We start from the raw sequence: 16,881 nt of genomic DNA on the forward strand, positions 1-16,881 counted from the left end.
CGAACTCATGAAATCACTTGGTTAGAATGGTTTAGAGTGTGACACTTTCTTAGTGTACATGTAGCATATTTGTAGGATGTTTTAAGTTCAGTAGTATTAGCATATTTATACTGAGGTTGGATACTGATCATGGTTATGTTATTTTCATGTTTACAGGTCAACTTCCCAAATGTAGGATTTTGATCCCATTATCCCATGATCAAAGCATTGATTAGGTAGTTAGATGCATAAGAGATGACGCACATTGATACATTGAGTCTCTCACATTTTTGTGATATCTTTGATCTACGGGTGAATCATGGTTTATTGACAACTTTGGTGGAGCATTTCCTTTTGGAGACGAACATTTTCCATTTGCCTTTGGGAGAGATTACCATCACATTCAAGGACATACAAAATACTTTAGATATCATTCCACGGGTTGTGGATATACTATGATGCACAACCACAACTAGGGACATTGGCACTAAGGGCCATATTTTAGGATGATATCATCATGGGTAGAGCTATCTTGTGGGAGGAGCTAGTGTAGATATATGGTCTAATCGAAAGATTGGCAGTGGTACTAGGAGCTTTTCCTGGATGTTATTTGATGTCAGAAAGAGGATAGTGTGGGCTAGAGTGCGAATGGGTATGGATGTTACAAAGGATGTTGGAGCAACCAACACATTTTGGGTGGGGTCAATGCATATTGGCTTAGATGTCTCATGAGATGCATGAGATCATCTCTAGAGAGACAAAGATTATGGCCGTAGGAGTGTATAGTTTGTAGGTATGGGCATGGAAGCACCTATCCATTACCAAACCTACATGTAAGGGTGAGTAGAAACCTCATGAGCCCTACATTTGTATATATCTATATTAGATGACTCATACTACTATGGGTAACACTAAGCAGTGGCAGACATAGTTAGATAATTTGGTTGTTGTAATATGGGGGCCTTAGCGAGAGACAGAGTGTGGGATGATGCCTAAGGATAACTTGGTTATATGTTCTCTTCTCAGCCACTTAAAAGTCATTCTATACATGTTATCAAGTGGTTTCCATTGACACACATTTGTAGGTAGTATAACTAGTCATAGGAAATTTCATAGGAGTATTGAGCATAATCCCGCTTCCCTGAGGAGGTGAAGAAGGGGTGGTGATGGAGAGGGTCTAGATTTCTAGAGCTTATCTTCTCCTAGTTAGGATTTAACCCTTTGAACCTTTCAATGGTTCCTTCCTTCTATATCCTCTCCACCAACCTTTTCCTCCAAGACCCTCACTTCAACTTGCCTCCTAGGTATGACTGGGTTGATGCAAGAACAAAACCTCCTTATTTAGGAACTAGTCTTACTAGCCCTTGTTTACCTTGTCCCTTCCCCTAGAACTCCAAACCCTTTCTTAAGATCTTTTCCATACACTTATTAGGTCCTTACTAGTGTATTTCTTACCTTCCATACCCTTTCCAAGCCCTTCAAACACTTGTAGTCATGTTAACAATCACTTAGCTATCATCACCCAGAAGTGAGACTAATTAGGCCTAATTGTATTAGGTCTATTTTCACTATTTGGGTCAATTAATCCAAATTTTTCCACACAACCCTATGGAAGACCATATGATTTTGAAGGCTATCACCTAGAACTTTAAGAATGCCAAATTACAGAGGTCCAAGTCACCCACAACCCTATTTTATTTCATGCCCTAGTTTTTAGGTTATCTTTTAGGCCTCTAGTGTAGTCTCAACAAAATGCTTCCTAAAAGTCTTCAAACCTCATACCAACCCCTAAAATCACTTGTTTCTTCAAGGGGAAATTCTAGGACTTCCATCCATTCCATAGAATTGGTTATATCAGATCATGGGTGTGCTCTTTAAACACATCTTCTCACTATCCTAACTCACCTACTTTGAGAAGTTAGCTTAGGGCATCACTAAAAAATTAGGAGATCAATTGCAAAGAGAAAAATAAAAACATAAACACTATATAAAAGTCCTAGTCTATCATTCCACAAGTTTTCATGCATTTTCAATCATGTGTGTTCAAGTTAGGGTCATTTTTTCTCCTACAACTTTGTAAATGGAAATTAGATTCAAGTCACCTAAAACACAGTATAACTCTCCAACTCCACAACTTGGAAACAAACTTGAAAATGCCTATACAGGTTGTTCACACATGTGGTTTGCAATTAAAATTTATTCTAACCTCCAAAAATCTCCATCCCATACTCAAATACCAAAGTATGAGTGATTACAACCACCCATTTCTTCATTTGCAACTTTATTGCAAAAATTGCTTAAGCAACTTTTGAGCAATTTTGCAACTTTTGAGCATTTTTGTTTTTTTGAGTGTTTTAGGCAAGTGGGTGTTGCTAAACCTATCCTAGGACCTTAGTTAGGACCTTATAGGAGTCCAAGTACCCTAGTTTCTCAATCTTAGCAATTTTTGACCCTTACAAACAAGTTGGGACAAGTTTGGACCCAAAGACCATTCTATTATAAATAGGAATTACTGGGGGGGTGAATCAATAATTTACAAAATTTAGTCACCAATTGGATATTGTTTGTTACTTTAAAATATACATAAAAAAGTAATAAAGTAATGCTAAAAAATAATAGTAACCATGCACAAAGATAACTCATAACACTATATTTTGTTAACTAGGGAAACCCTAGCTAATGGAAAACCCCAATGGGGATGATACCCACTAGATAATATACTAATATATAAGTTCCTTGTTAGAGGATGGACCCTGTTAGGAGTTAATGAGAAAATTTAGTATAGACAATCCCTGTTAGGAGACTTTGAATCCTTGTTAAGAGTTGTAGTACAATAGATGCAAGATGAGCCCACTGCCTAAACATGCACTTCTAACTACAAGAAGAGCTTACTTCCCAAAAAAGTAATTAGACTTCTAGAATATAGATTCTTTCTTGGTTCGATCTTGGATCACAAAATAGCTTCACAAACTTTGCATATATCACTTTCACAAAAGTTCACATACAATTGCTCAACACAACTTCTCCAAGATAACACACTTGAATTCGCAAGATGTCCTTTGCATAAATAACATGCCTTTACACAAATTGCTGTTAGGTTGGCTAAGATCATAATAATAATTTTTAACTTAGAGTAAACATCTAGGATGTTGGCCCTAATTGGACAAGTAATTATTTTGTAAAAAAAAAATTTCTTTCCTTTAATTCCGCTATCCTATTACATTGATAAAACACAAATATATTTTTTCCATACACTTTGTACTGACTTCTAAGGTTATACATGTCATCATCGACATGTATATTATCTCCACCTAACTTTGCTACTCATTAAATGACATCAGCAACAAGTTACAAACAAAATAATACACTACTATGTACCAAATTCATACTTAGACAATTTTCTAAGTACCAAAAGCTAAGTATCTTTATTTCAATTGTCAACACTTTTGATCTTATCAAACTTACACAAAGACTCTTAACTAACCCTCAACAATATCTAAGCCAATCAAAAACCAAAAAGGGATGTGCTCTACACCATACTCCCCTGGGATAAAGAACTCAAGTCCCTTGAGTTAGAAGGTATTTAATGGTGACTCCATGTTTTAGTATTTTTTCTTTAGTCATCTAGGTAGCCTCAGCATATGGAAATCCTTTATATTTTACCAAAAATGTTTTATAGGTACAATTACTAGTCTTCTTAATCACACTGGAGTCCACTATACTATTCAATTTCTGATGTTGAGGAGTAGGAAAATCTTTGATGCAACCATCTTCTACCAAGTATAAAAGAGTGTACTTACTAGTATAAGAAGGAAGGCCTTTAAGGAAACAAATCACACACATTGAAAATGAGGGAGATACCAAAATTGGGAGGTAGCTCCACTTCATATACATTATTTCTAAAAATATGCAAGATCTTTAATGGTCCTATCTTCTTCATTAGTAGCTTGGTTGAATTCACTTTTGGAAATCTCTCCTTCCTTAGGTAGGAGAGTTCCAAATCTCCCACCTTGAATTGTAAATCCCTCCTTGCCTTATCTACTCTAGTTTTGTATTTCTCCACTTGGTGTTGTAAAGTCTTCCTAACCTAGTCATGAAGTTCCTTCATCTGCTCTACAAAGAATTCTCGTTGAGCACTCCTTTTATCTTGCAAGATGAGGTCTCTCAACTCCATTATACCTCTTGGAGTAACCCCATAAACTATTTCAAATGGGCTCTTGCCAGTGCTCCTATTGATTGAGTCATTGTAGGAATATTTAGTCTATCCTATAATGTGATCCCATGATTGCCCATGCTGCTTAGTTAAGCACCTTAATAGGTTACCTAGAGACCTATTTACTACCTTAGTTTGTCCATCTGACTAAGGATGATAGGTTGAAGAAGAAGACAAGTTTGTTCCTAACATTTTCCAAAGGGTTCTCTAGATGTGATCCACAAACTTACTATCCCTATCACTCACTATGTTAAGTGGCAATCTATGGATTCTTACTATGTCTCTAAAGATAAGTATTGCAATGTATGATGCATCATTGGTTTGTTTGTAGGGAATGAGTGTGCCATCTTGCTAAACCTATAAACCACTAAAAAGATAGTGTCATGTCCTCTTGGTGTCTTAGGTAGTCTCAAAAAATAATCCATACTTAAGCACTCCCAAGGTCATTGTGGTATGGATAGGGGTTGGTATAGTCCAATAATGCTACTATGTCCCTTGGAGCTTTGGCATATCTAATAGTGCTCAAAAAATTTCAATACATCTGACTATAATTTAGGCCAATAATAATTCCTATTCACTTGCTCAAGTGTCTTCTCCACTCCAAAGTGGCCTCCCAAACTATATTGGTGTTTCTCCTTGACTATGTTCTCCCTCATAGAGCTTTAGGTTACACACAACAAGTGTCCCTTGAACAATAGTCCTTCTTGCAATATATAATTAGTAAAATCGACTCTAAAACCCTGTTTGAAATTCTCACATGCTTCATAGATATCTTTGAAATCTTTATCTTCCTTGTAGAGGTATTCAAGTTCATTCATTCCCACACTTTGTAACTGAATTTCTTGAATTTCTAGCACTCTCCTTCTTAGAGAATCTACAACTTTTTTGCTAACACCTTTCTTGTGTTTTGTGACAAAGGTATATGCTTGTAATTACTCTACTCATTTTAAGTGTCTTTGGTTCAAATTTTTTTTTTCCATTTGTTGGTGTAATTAAATATTCACTAATTACGCTTACTTAAGCTTAGGATAATGCATTGCATAATAGTTTGTGGTTGAGACACTTAGGAGTTTGCACGTTAGTTAAACACATGGTGTAGGAGAATTCCACTCTAGGTGGTCATAGTTGTTATCTCATTCCACCTTTAGTGCACTTATCACATTATAGTCCTCATCATTGCACATACTTCATTGCATAATGGAGGATGGTTCACCTTTTATGGATATGTGCTTCCACCTTGTGTGGGTGATAGATTATCTTCTCCTTATTATTGTCTCTTATTGCCTCTCCTATATAATAAGGCCTGTTATGTATATTTTAAATCAATCCATTGGATGTCAATCAAGTCCATCATCAATAATAGCATTCTTGCATCTTCATGCATTTGTCTTGCCAATCTTTTTTGGAAGTTAACTTGGTCTTTCATTTGATCCTGGGGGTGTTGTAGAGTCACCTAAAACTATAACATGGTATCAAAGCTCTCGTTGTGTGAAGACCTCTTCTTAAGTAGTGCAATCTTGGCTTGAATCATTGTTGGTGTAGCATTTGGTAATTTGGACATCACAATTTGGAGGAGATTTCAGGAGTCATATTTTGTGACCTTCTATTGTAGGTGAAAGTTAGAGCTTGCTAGTGCAAATCAAAGGTTGGCATCATATAGAGGAGGTCCAAAAACTCCTAAATGAAATTTTGTTTGATCTAAATTAGACATCTAAGGCAAAATCTAGAGCCTCTTGAGTTTTGGAGGTGCGGTGGTGGTGATTCAGAAAAAATAATTTCAAAGGTGATTTTCAAACATCGATATCTCCCTTGTACGGACTCCTTTTTCCAAGCAATTTTTTTTTTTGTTTTGGGAAAAATCTCAGAATCTACACAGTGCTGTAGGTGATTTTGGATCTTTGTCTTTGATTTTTTTTTTAAATTGCAAATCCCATTTTATGTAACTTTCAAGGCTCTATTTGGGCACATTCAGTAATATTTTTAGGTGTAATTTTTTTTTGAAAGTGCATGATTTTACTCTACTTTCTAGATTTTTAATAAGATTTTAGGGATTTGAAATGGACACATCACTTTTAGAAATAGGTCTTTTTTGGCTATATTTGCACTTGTTGAATACTTGGATTGTAGTTTTCTTAATTGAACTAGTAATTTGAAGGAGTTATCAATTGATTTTAGTCATCATTTGATCTCATTATGGATTTTTTTAAAGTGCCATTGCTTACTCCATATAACTATCATGAATGAAAACAATGAGTTTCTAATCAGTTGATGAGTATTGGATTGGTTAGAATGATTCTTGGACATGATCTAGAACCAACTCAAGGTGTTGTAGAAAGAAGGAAGTGGTTTGATCAAAGAGATAAAGCACTTGGCTCTCTTAGATCTACCATCTCCAATGATTTTCTATATCATATTGCATTTTGCACACATCCTCATGATGCTTAGACAACATTGGAAGGGATCTTTTGTAGACTTGATAGAATAAGAAAATTGAAATTGAAGAATGAGCTTATAGGTCTAAGTCCATGTGATTTTGACAATATTCAAGACTTTTTCTCTGATTTTGACAATATTCAAGACTTTTTCTCTAAGTTAAATTCTATTAGATTGGAGCTTTCTAATTGTGGTATTACTAAAGATGATGAGCAATTGATATTATCTATTCTTTCCAAGCTAAGTCTTGAATATTCAATCTTTATTTCCACATTCTATGCTACTATGGATACAAAATGCCTTCTCTTGATGAATTTATAGCTCAGATCATAAGGGAACAAGCAATGTTAGCACACATGGGTCAATTGAAGCCTTTAAAGCATCAAGCATTGGTTGCAAATGAATCCTCTCTAAAGACTCCCAAAGGAAAGGGAAAAAAAAAACACAAGCTTCCTAAGCAACATGACAAGGGTGATGACTCTCATTCACAACATAATATTGAATCCAAGTCCTCTTCAAGAGAGGAATCATCTAGAAGAAAGAGAGATAAATGTGCTTATTGCAAAAAGTTAGGACATGATGAGCATAAATGTTTCCATAAGAAGATTGATGAGCTCACTCACATTCTTCAAAAGAAAAATATCCATTTGCCCTCATCAGTGTCTTCTCCTTCTTCTCAATATCAGGAAACTACTACATCTACATCATCATCTACAGGCAAAGGACAAGCACTCATTGCTTCCACACATCTTGAACAAGGTAAATGGCTTCTTGATTCAGGTGCATCACATCATATGGCATCTTGTATGGATATGTTTTCTTCTATTGAGCCTTGTACTTCTCCACCTATATTGATGGGTAATAATACAAACATGAAGGTTTGTGGGAAATCTTCTATTCCTATGGGATAGGGTACATTTAATGATGTTTTTTGTGTACCATTCTTGACCACTAACCTCCTTTCCATTTACCAAATTATTCATGGGGCATAAGGTAAAATTTTCGAGTTCACTCCTGATTATTTCTATATTAGGGACATGGAGACTAAAGATGTCATAGCTATGGGAGTTGTTGATCATACATCATGATTGTAATCTTTTTTTGTTGATAATGATGATGATATTCATGATGTACCTAACCCTTTATCAAGGGTGAATAATTCATGCGAGTAGAACATTGGACACTTGAATCATTTTGTTCTTGAGACAAGTGTTGAAATTCCTACTCCTCCACCTCCTACTTCTTTAGACATGAGTTCTACTATTCAATAGGATGATCGTTATGCTTCAGATCATGCAATGTGGGATGAATTCTTGGATGCTCTTTTAGATGAGTCTCATAATACATATTTTTTTAATACATCTAATAAGGTTTCTCTTCGAGATACTTCTTCACCTTCTTTGGAGATTGGATTTCCCAACTCTTTGTGTTCTCTTGATTTTCCACATCTCATAGGTTAGCCTGATGGTGTGATAGAATCTTTGAGCTTGGAGACACCTATTCAATTTTTAGAGATGCATACATGGAGACCTTCTTCTTCCTTCCTCACTTTTTACATGGAGTGGCTTTTTCATCTTTTGATGTATTTATCTCTTCCTAAGGAGAGACATGTTTCTTGTAGGCATTGGATTATATTTTTCTTGCAAGTACTCTTCATCTACATCGAAGCTTCTTCATTATGGGGGGGATATCACATCTCCTTATTTCATTCCTATGGGGGGAATCATTCTTTGTATATACATGATGTATGCAACTTTTGGGGGGTCTTGAGTACTCCATCCATCCATGCATCTTGTTTTCATCTCTCTTTTTGGAGGAGGGTTTTTATCATGAGGTTTTCTCTTTTTCTCCACTTTATGAGAGATTACATTTCATGTATTGCTTTGCATATTGTACATGGGTACCTAAAATGGCCTTGTAGTTGGGACCCATATTGTATTGTGAGTTTAAGTGCATTCTCCTAAGTTGCACTTAGGGGGGGTGTTGGTGTAATTAAATATTCACTAATTACACTTACTTAAGCTTACTTAGGATAATGCATTGCATAGTAGTTTGTGATTGATACACTTAGAAGTTTGTACCTCAATTAAACACATGGTGTAGAAGAATTCCACTCTTGGTGGTCAAAGTTGTTATCTCATTCCACCTTTAGTGCACTTATCACATTATCATCCTCATCATTGCACACACTTCATTGCATAATGGAGGATTGTCCACCTTTTGTGGACATGTGATTCCACCTTGGGTGGGTGATAGCTTATCTTCTCCTTATCATTGTTTCTTATTGCCTCTCCTATATAAGGATGCCTATTATGTACATTTTAAATCAATCCATTAGATGTCAATCAAGTCCATTATCAATAATAGCATTGTTGCATCTTCATGCAATTGTCTTGCCAATCTCTTTTTGAAGTTATCTTAGTCTTTCATTTGATCCCAGGGGTGTTGTAGAGTCAGCTAAAACTCTAACACCATTCAAAAAGCTAAGGGCATTATTATCCATGTAGACTACAAATTTACTTGGTAGGAGATAATGTCTCCACTTTTTGAGTGCTTGTACCATTGTATCAACTCCAAATCATAGGTGGAGTACTTTTTTTTTTGCTTCATTCAACTTCTCTGAGAAAAATGCCATAGGGTGTCCCTCTTGACTTAACACTACCCCAATGGCTAGCTTATTAGCATCACAATCCACCACAAATTATTGATTGAAGTTATGATACCTAAGAATAGGTAGTTCTTCTATATTTTTCCTCAAGATTTCAAAGCTTTTACCTACTACTTCTATCCACTTGCATTTGCATTTAATTCCCCCTTTAATCATGTTTAGGATTGGTGCTTACACATGACTAAAATTCCTCGCAAACTTCCTATAGGAAGAGGTCAATCCATGAAAACTTCTAACATCCCCTATGGACCTAGGTGTTGGCCATTCCAATATGGTCTTGACCTTATCAGGGTCCATCTTTATGCATCCATTAGAAACAACAAACCCAAGATGTACTAGGTTAGTTTTCAAAAAATCACATTTCTCTTGCTGATCATCAACTTTTCTTGGCGTAGCCTTCTCAAGACCATCTCCAAATTCCTCATGTGCTCCTCCTTAGACTTGCTAAAAATCAAAATCTCATCTAAATAAACAATTGCAAATTTACCTATGAAGTCTACTAGTACTTCATTCATGAGCCTCATGAATGTGCTAGGTGCATTTGTCAAGACAAAGGGCATTACAAGCCACTCATATAACCCTTCATTTGTCTTGAAGGCTTTCTTCCATTCACCACTAGGTCTAACTCTGATTTGATGGTACCTTGATTTCAAATCCACCTTGGAGAAATAATAATAACCACCCAAATTGTCCAACAAAACCTCATTTTAAGGCATGAGAAATATGTACTTGATTGTTATCTTATTGATAGACTTGGAGTTAGTACACATCATTCATTTTCCATCCTTCTTAGGTGCAAGAAAAATGGGCACAATACAAGGACTTAAGCCCTTCCTTATAATCTATTTCTCTTGCAAGTCTTACATATGTTTAGCAAAATTTGCATTGTGACTTGAAGTCATTTTATATGCTGCATTGTTGGGTAGATTAGCTCCTAGTATTAGGTCTATCTGATGAATCACATCCATCATAGGTGGATAAGCACCAAGCAATCCATTATCTACTATCTCATGATACTTCTCCAACAATTGTTGCACTTCTTAAGGCATATTGACCTTCTTTTTAGTCTCTTCTCTTGGCTTCACTATCACTACACAAAAAACTCCCCTTTCTTTCTTCATGACTTGAAGGAACTCCTTTCCACTCAAAAGCATCACACTAGAGCCCACATATTTCTCTTCATTAGGTTCTATCAAAGGATCCATCTAAAAATTCTTACCTTTCTTAGTGATTATATAAATATTATTTTCCTCATCATGAATGACATTTACATCATATTTCCATGGACACCCTAATAGGAGGTGATAGGCATCCATAGGCATTATGTCACATAAAGCTTTCTCTTTGTACTCTCCTATTTCAAACTCCTCCAAAGCTTTTTCATCCACAACTATTTTTTGGCCCTTTTTGAACCATGATACCTTGTAGGGTGTGGTGTGAGGTATCCTTCTAAGCTTCAATTTATCCACCATATCTGTTGACACTATGTTCTTTGTGGAACCAAAATCTACTATCACCTTGAAAATCTTTCCATTTGACCTACAAGTAGTTTTAAACAAGCTCTTCCTTTGGGGTGACTATGCAAGACTAGGAACATTCAAAAATGCCCTTCTCAACATAAGATTTCCTCCATCCAATTGTGGCCCTACCTTGGAGATTGTTGAGGTGACACTTTGAGTGTCCTCTTCTTGTACTAACTATGTTTTTCTTTTTCCAATGGAGGAGGTGAAACACTTTTTAGGACATCTGCCCATGATATGGCCCACTTGGTTGCAATTTTTGCATCTACTAGTGAAGATTGAATTACCCCTACCTTGTGATTGAAACCTAATTCTAAGAGGTCCTCTTCCTCTATATCCTCCCCTCTGAAAGGTACCTTTACTCTAATTTCCTCCATTGTTATCTGTAGACTAAGCTTCTTCTGGCCTACTTGGGCTTTTCCTCTTCCAATGTTAACTCTTCCTCTAGACCCCCTGTTGTCTCTTCCTCTTTGTTGAGAATAATGTCTCCTTCTATCCTTCTCCTCTACTCTCAATGTTAATTGAAATCATTTGTGCATGCTATTAGGGGCCATAATATTGATCTCATCTTGGATTCCTTGCCTTAAACCATTGAGATACCTTGCTACCCTTTCTACTTCCTCCTCTTGTCTCCTTTCCTTTAGACTAAAATTGTTGAATTCCCCAGGATAGGAACTTATTGTTAGCTCCCTCTACCTTAGGCTTTGTAGCTTCTGATATATTTGTATCTCATAATTAGTGGGAAAAAATTGTGCCCTCAACCTAATTTTCATCCTATCGCAAGAAAGTAGTTTCTTCTTCCCTACTGTTACCTTATCATCTTGCATCATATTCCACCAAACCAATGCTGACCCCTTAAGCCTAGCCTTGGCATAAGTGACTCTCTTCTCCTCTAATACTTCTTTATAATCAAATTGATTATCTATGGCCTCTAGCCAATATAGTAATTCTTCTCCTTTCAAATTGCCACTATAGTAAGGAATGTGTTCCATACTATCTTTATTGATAGATTTGAAGGCATCCAAGAACACTTTTTGGCCCTTTTCCAACTCCACTCCTTTCCCTCTATCAGATGTCTCTCCTAACTAACTTTCATCTTCTTCCTCACTTTCATCTCCCCATTCAATGACTCTCCTCTTTCTCTTTGATTCTACTAGATTGGCCTTTGCCAATAATTGTTGGACCAAGTCCACTATGGAACCCTTGCTCATTACCTTGGGTGGCATACTGTCAAACTTTTGGCTCTTCTCCTCTTCAAGCATACACCAAATTTTAAGGTAGTTCAAGCTCTGATACCACTCTAATGCAAAGGGTCTATAGCTCTAGAGCTTATCTTCTCCTAGCTATGGTTTAACGCTTTGAATCATCTAATGGTTCCTTTCTTCTATGTCCTCTACACCAACCTTAGCCTCCAAGACCCTCACTTAAACTTGCCTTCCTAGGTATAGCTGGGTTGATGTAAGAAAAAAACCTCCTTATTTAGGAACTAGTCTTACTAGCCCTTGTTTACCTTGTTCCTTCCCCTATAACTCAAAACCCTTTCTTAGGATATTTACCACACATTTCTTAGATCCTTAGTAGTGTACTTATCACCTTCTATACCCTTTCTAGACCCTTCAAACACTTCTAGTCATGTTAGAAATCACTTAGCTATCACCACCCACAAGTAGGACTAAATAGGCCTAATTGTATTAGGTCTATTTTCACTATTTGGGTCAATTAATCAAAATTCTTCCACAAAAACCTATGGAAGACCATATGATTCTTAAAGATATCACCTAGCACTTCAAGAATCCCAAATTATAGAGCTCCAAGTCACCCACAACCCATTTGCTTCCAGCCCATAGTTTTTAGGCTATTTTTTAGGCCTATGGACTAATCTCAAAAAAATTCTTCCTAAAAGTCTTCAAACCTCACAAAAACCCCTATAATAACTTGTTTCCTCAAGGGGACATTCTAGGGATTCTATCCACACCATTGAATTGGTCATATTAGATCATGGGTGTGCTCTTCAAACACATCTTCTTGCTATCCTGGCTCACCTAGTTCAAGAAATTAGCCTAGGGAATCACTCCAAAATTAGGAGATCAGTTGCAAATAAAAAATTCAAAAAAAAAAAACTATGTACAAGCCAATACTTATCATTCCACAAGGTTTCATGCATTTTCAACTGTGGATGTTTAGGTTAGTGTTGTTTTTGTTCCTAAAACTTTGTAAATGGATACTACAGTCTAGTCACCTAAAACACAGTATAAATCTCCAACCCCACAAGTTGGAAATAAAATTGAATTTTGAAAAATAAAGATAAAATAATATTCTACATTTCCATGAAGTTAGATCATGCAGTCCAATCCGTACAAGAGTGCAAAAACCTTGTAAATGCAAGGAAAAATTCAAAAATGTCTGTATAGGTTGTTCACACATGTAGTCTACAATTGAAATTCATTCTAACCTCCAAAAATATCAACCCCATGCCAAAATACATGAGAATGGGTGGTTGTAATGACCCATTCCTTCATTTGTAACTTGAAAAAATTGCAAAAGTTGCTTGAGCAACTTTTGAGCAATTCTACTTTTTGAGTGTTTTAGGCAAGTGGTTGCTCCTAGACCTATCCTAGGACCTTAGTTAGGACCCTATAGGGACCAAGTACCCTAGTTTCTCAATCTTAGCAATGTTTGACTCACTTGAAAACATTTGAAAACTTTTTGACTTTATGAGCAACTTTTGTCCTTTACAAACAAGTTGGGACAAGTTTTGATCCAAAGACCATTTGATATTATTAAACTCACACTAAGATTCTAAACTAAACCTTAAAAAAATTAAAACCAACAAAAAACCAAAAATGGAGGTGCTCTATACTAGGTGGTTAGTGAGACTAGACCCAAGGAGGACTATGATTGATGTGTGAGGTATCACATTGACTCACTGGGATTACATGGAAGTGGTCATAGATGGAGGGATGAATCCTGCATATAGAGAATATTATGTAAGTCATTGATTCCCTTGGTTCACAGATCTAGTAGGGATGGTAGTACTGGTGCAGGTAGTTCAGGCAAGAAAATAGACACAACAATAGGGTCCAAGACAATGGACAACATAGGTTTTGATCCCTCCATGAAAGATGAAAGTGGATCCAATTGCTGGTGAGAGTGGGTCTAGGTGGAGGGCTAGCCTCCACAGTAGGAAGAGTAGGGTGTTGGCGATGAGGAGATGGTAGATCAACATGCTTCTGAGATATAGGGTGGTGATATCTTGGCATAGACCTAAGATGCCATTAGGAGATCCAGGGATCAAGTGAGTATTGCATAGTGACAACTGGGCGAGCTATAGATCTAGCTAGTTGTTAGAGACACATGCCTAGTAGAGAGGGATTGAGAGATCTATGAGCTTCAAGAACAACTAGAGCAGCAATGGGATGAGGCTTGCATACATAGCTAGAGTGACATATTATTATGCAATTTATGTTGGATTAGTCCTGGAGGTAGTATATGTGTTGCCTCAATTTTAGAGTATGCTAGAGCATTAGAGGGTGCATGCCCTTTAGCGAGAGCAAATGCACCTCCTCCTCCTCCTACACTCGGGGATGAAAGAGAAGGATGTAGTTAGCTTACTCTCTACTTTCTTACTTCTGATCATGTATTGTATAATGTATCAACATAATTTTTGTATCATTTTTGAGATTGATAGTGCTCAAGTAGCACTCTTTTTTTTATTGATGCATACTTTGATTCCATTGTGTGTGTGTGTGTGTGTGTGTGTGTGTGTGCATGTGTGCGTGCATGCTCTTATTTAGTATGAATGCATGTGTCACACTCTTTCACTTATGATTGTTTATACCTGAGATGTGTAGCTACATGATTTTGATTAATGCAAATGGATATATGATGAAAATGTGATTGATGAGATATGATGTATGAGTACAACATGACATGATGATATGGAATGCAAAATGTATATGGACTAATATCTAATGCAAGTTTCATATTTTTTGGTCATGACAGGTGCTCTGTAAAATTGATAAAGACTGACCAAGGATCCGAATGCTTGCAGTCAAGGTAAAATGTGATACTTTGAAAAAATCAACAACCTCCCAAGTGGAAAGATACAAGTAAAGAAGTAACCAAAGTTATAAAATTTGAGTATGAAATGCAACCCTATGCTAGATACAATCCCTAGGACTTGTTACTGAACTCATAAGATAGTTTTCATCACAAATTTTTTAGTTTGACCCATGAATGTCATACAATTTGCACTGACATTGCAATTGTGAGTAGCATAAACCTTAAGGAACCACCCTCCAGAAAAAGATATAAATTATTGTTGAATCTTTCATTATTTTGAAAAACCAAATTATTTTTATCGTCAAATCTCTCAATTTTTTTATTTTAAATATTATATACATTGGTGAATATTTTGGAATCATAATTTTTGAGTAGAAAATATTGAGGAATCTTAACAATAATGGGAAGTTTGCTAATCATCAAGGAATATTACAAATCAAAATTGAATATGTTTTATCTCATGGAAATTATGAGGATAGCTACATTGTATTTTAAATCAATAGTGAAAACTACATATTGGTAATATATCCCTAAAGTAACTAATAATTATGATAATTATTGGTGAATTAATTTTAGTTTTTTTGATAATATATAATATTTAGGTGAATCTAATCGAATCATGTATCAAATACTATGGTAAATCTTTGAATTTTTTTTTTATAAATTAAATTATTGAGTGATATTAAATATTTTAGAACTAAGATTAATAAAAATGTGGTAATTTTTCTTTTATTAAATGTTAAATTATTAGCTAAATTACTAGCAACATTTTTCTAAAATTCACAAAATTATGAATATTCACGACTAAAAAACACCCTTCATGAGAATATGAATATGGCACATGTCTTAGTTTTATCAGGATAAGATGTAAGCATTAAGGCACAAGCAACTAGAATGACCAGAACATATATTCCTTTTAATGTAGCAAGTGAACATAAGCATCAGAGCATACATGTTAGGGAGACCAGAATGTTACTTGCATGAAAACACACCATACACATGAGAGATCCTTCTCATGCTAAGTAATCAGTATGTATTCTATGTCCAATGAGCCTTGCATTTGTAATCTAAGACACAAGTGTGCTAAGTATACTCACAGTATCCCATATGTTCACTTATCAAGACATGTATTAGTAGTATGCCATAGCATAGAGAATTCACTCAAACAGTCAAGGAGAAGAACCAACCTTACTAAAGTGTTCATACAAAATGAGTTGAGGTATACATGGCCATCCAATACAAGATAGACACTCTTATAGTGGATGCCCCTTTTATTTGTATGCTTTGGATCGTTGGAACTAAATCATCAATCATAAAACAAAGAAAAGATCATGCCCCCAGTCCTCCCTTCTCTAGTCAAAATAAACATCCTTGACTCACTCAAAGGAGAATGATAAAGTGAAAGAAAAAAAAAGAAAAGCTTATCCTAGCTCAAATAGTGTCAACATTTATATTTTAGTTTTAGTGTCATTGGATTAAGATCAAATGTTGATGTTCTGAACATATGTGCAAGAAATCTCTTTAGTAAGAGGATGACAATAGATAAACTTAGTCCAAACAACCAAGGATTGACATCAGAGAGAAATCTTAATTAATTAGAATCCTAGTAGGAGACTAAGAGATAGTAGATAGATGCAACTAGAACAAGTGGTGACTGACATGTAAGAGATATTCTTCGAGAGGAATCTTAATAGTAAAGCAAGTGACAATAGACAGAGACAACTAGAAAAACTAGTGACTTACAACTAAGAGATTTTCTAAGAAACCATAGGGAATTTCCCTCAAGACTATAACCAAATTCAATCCATGTGAGTCTTGAGTAGAGTCTCAAATATAACTGAGAGTGTATGCATGAGCGGAAGTATCAAACTAACAAAGGAAACAACTATACAAGAGCCAAAAGCTGCACTACAAGATGTAGCATTTGAAACAAGAGGCACTTGTTTACCAAGTTTTTACCTTCTTGGCATAGATTCTATTTTTGCTACCATGATGCCTATTTGTTA

At 35.7% G+C, this 16,881-nt stretch overlaps 1 long non-coding RNA gene across 1 annotated transcript in view; it reads left to right on the forward strand.

The window, feature by feature from the left end:
- Nucleotides 1–15,181, forward strand: part of LOC149542973 (uncharacterized) — a 65,150-nt gene extending 49,969 nt beyond the window's left edge. Inside the window, exon 4 of the long non-coding RNA XR_016355573.1 lies at nt 14,816–15,181. This is a non-coding gene — a long non-coding RNA (uncharacterized LOC149542973). The remainder of the gene's footprint in view (nt 1–14,815) is intronic.
- Nucleotides 15,182–16,881: the final 1,700 nt, after the last annotated feature.

Source organism: Cupressus sempervirens, chromosome 8, assembly GCF_028749045.1.
Source record: "Cupressus sempervirens isolate cs-2001-9-10 chromosome 8, ASM2874904v1, whole genome shotgun sequence".
Taxonomy (NCBI): Eukaryota; Viridiplantae; Streptophyta; class Pinopsida; order Cupressales; family Cupressaceae; genus Cupressus; species Cupressus sempervirens.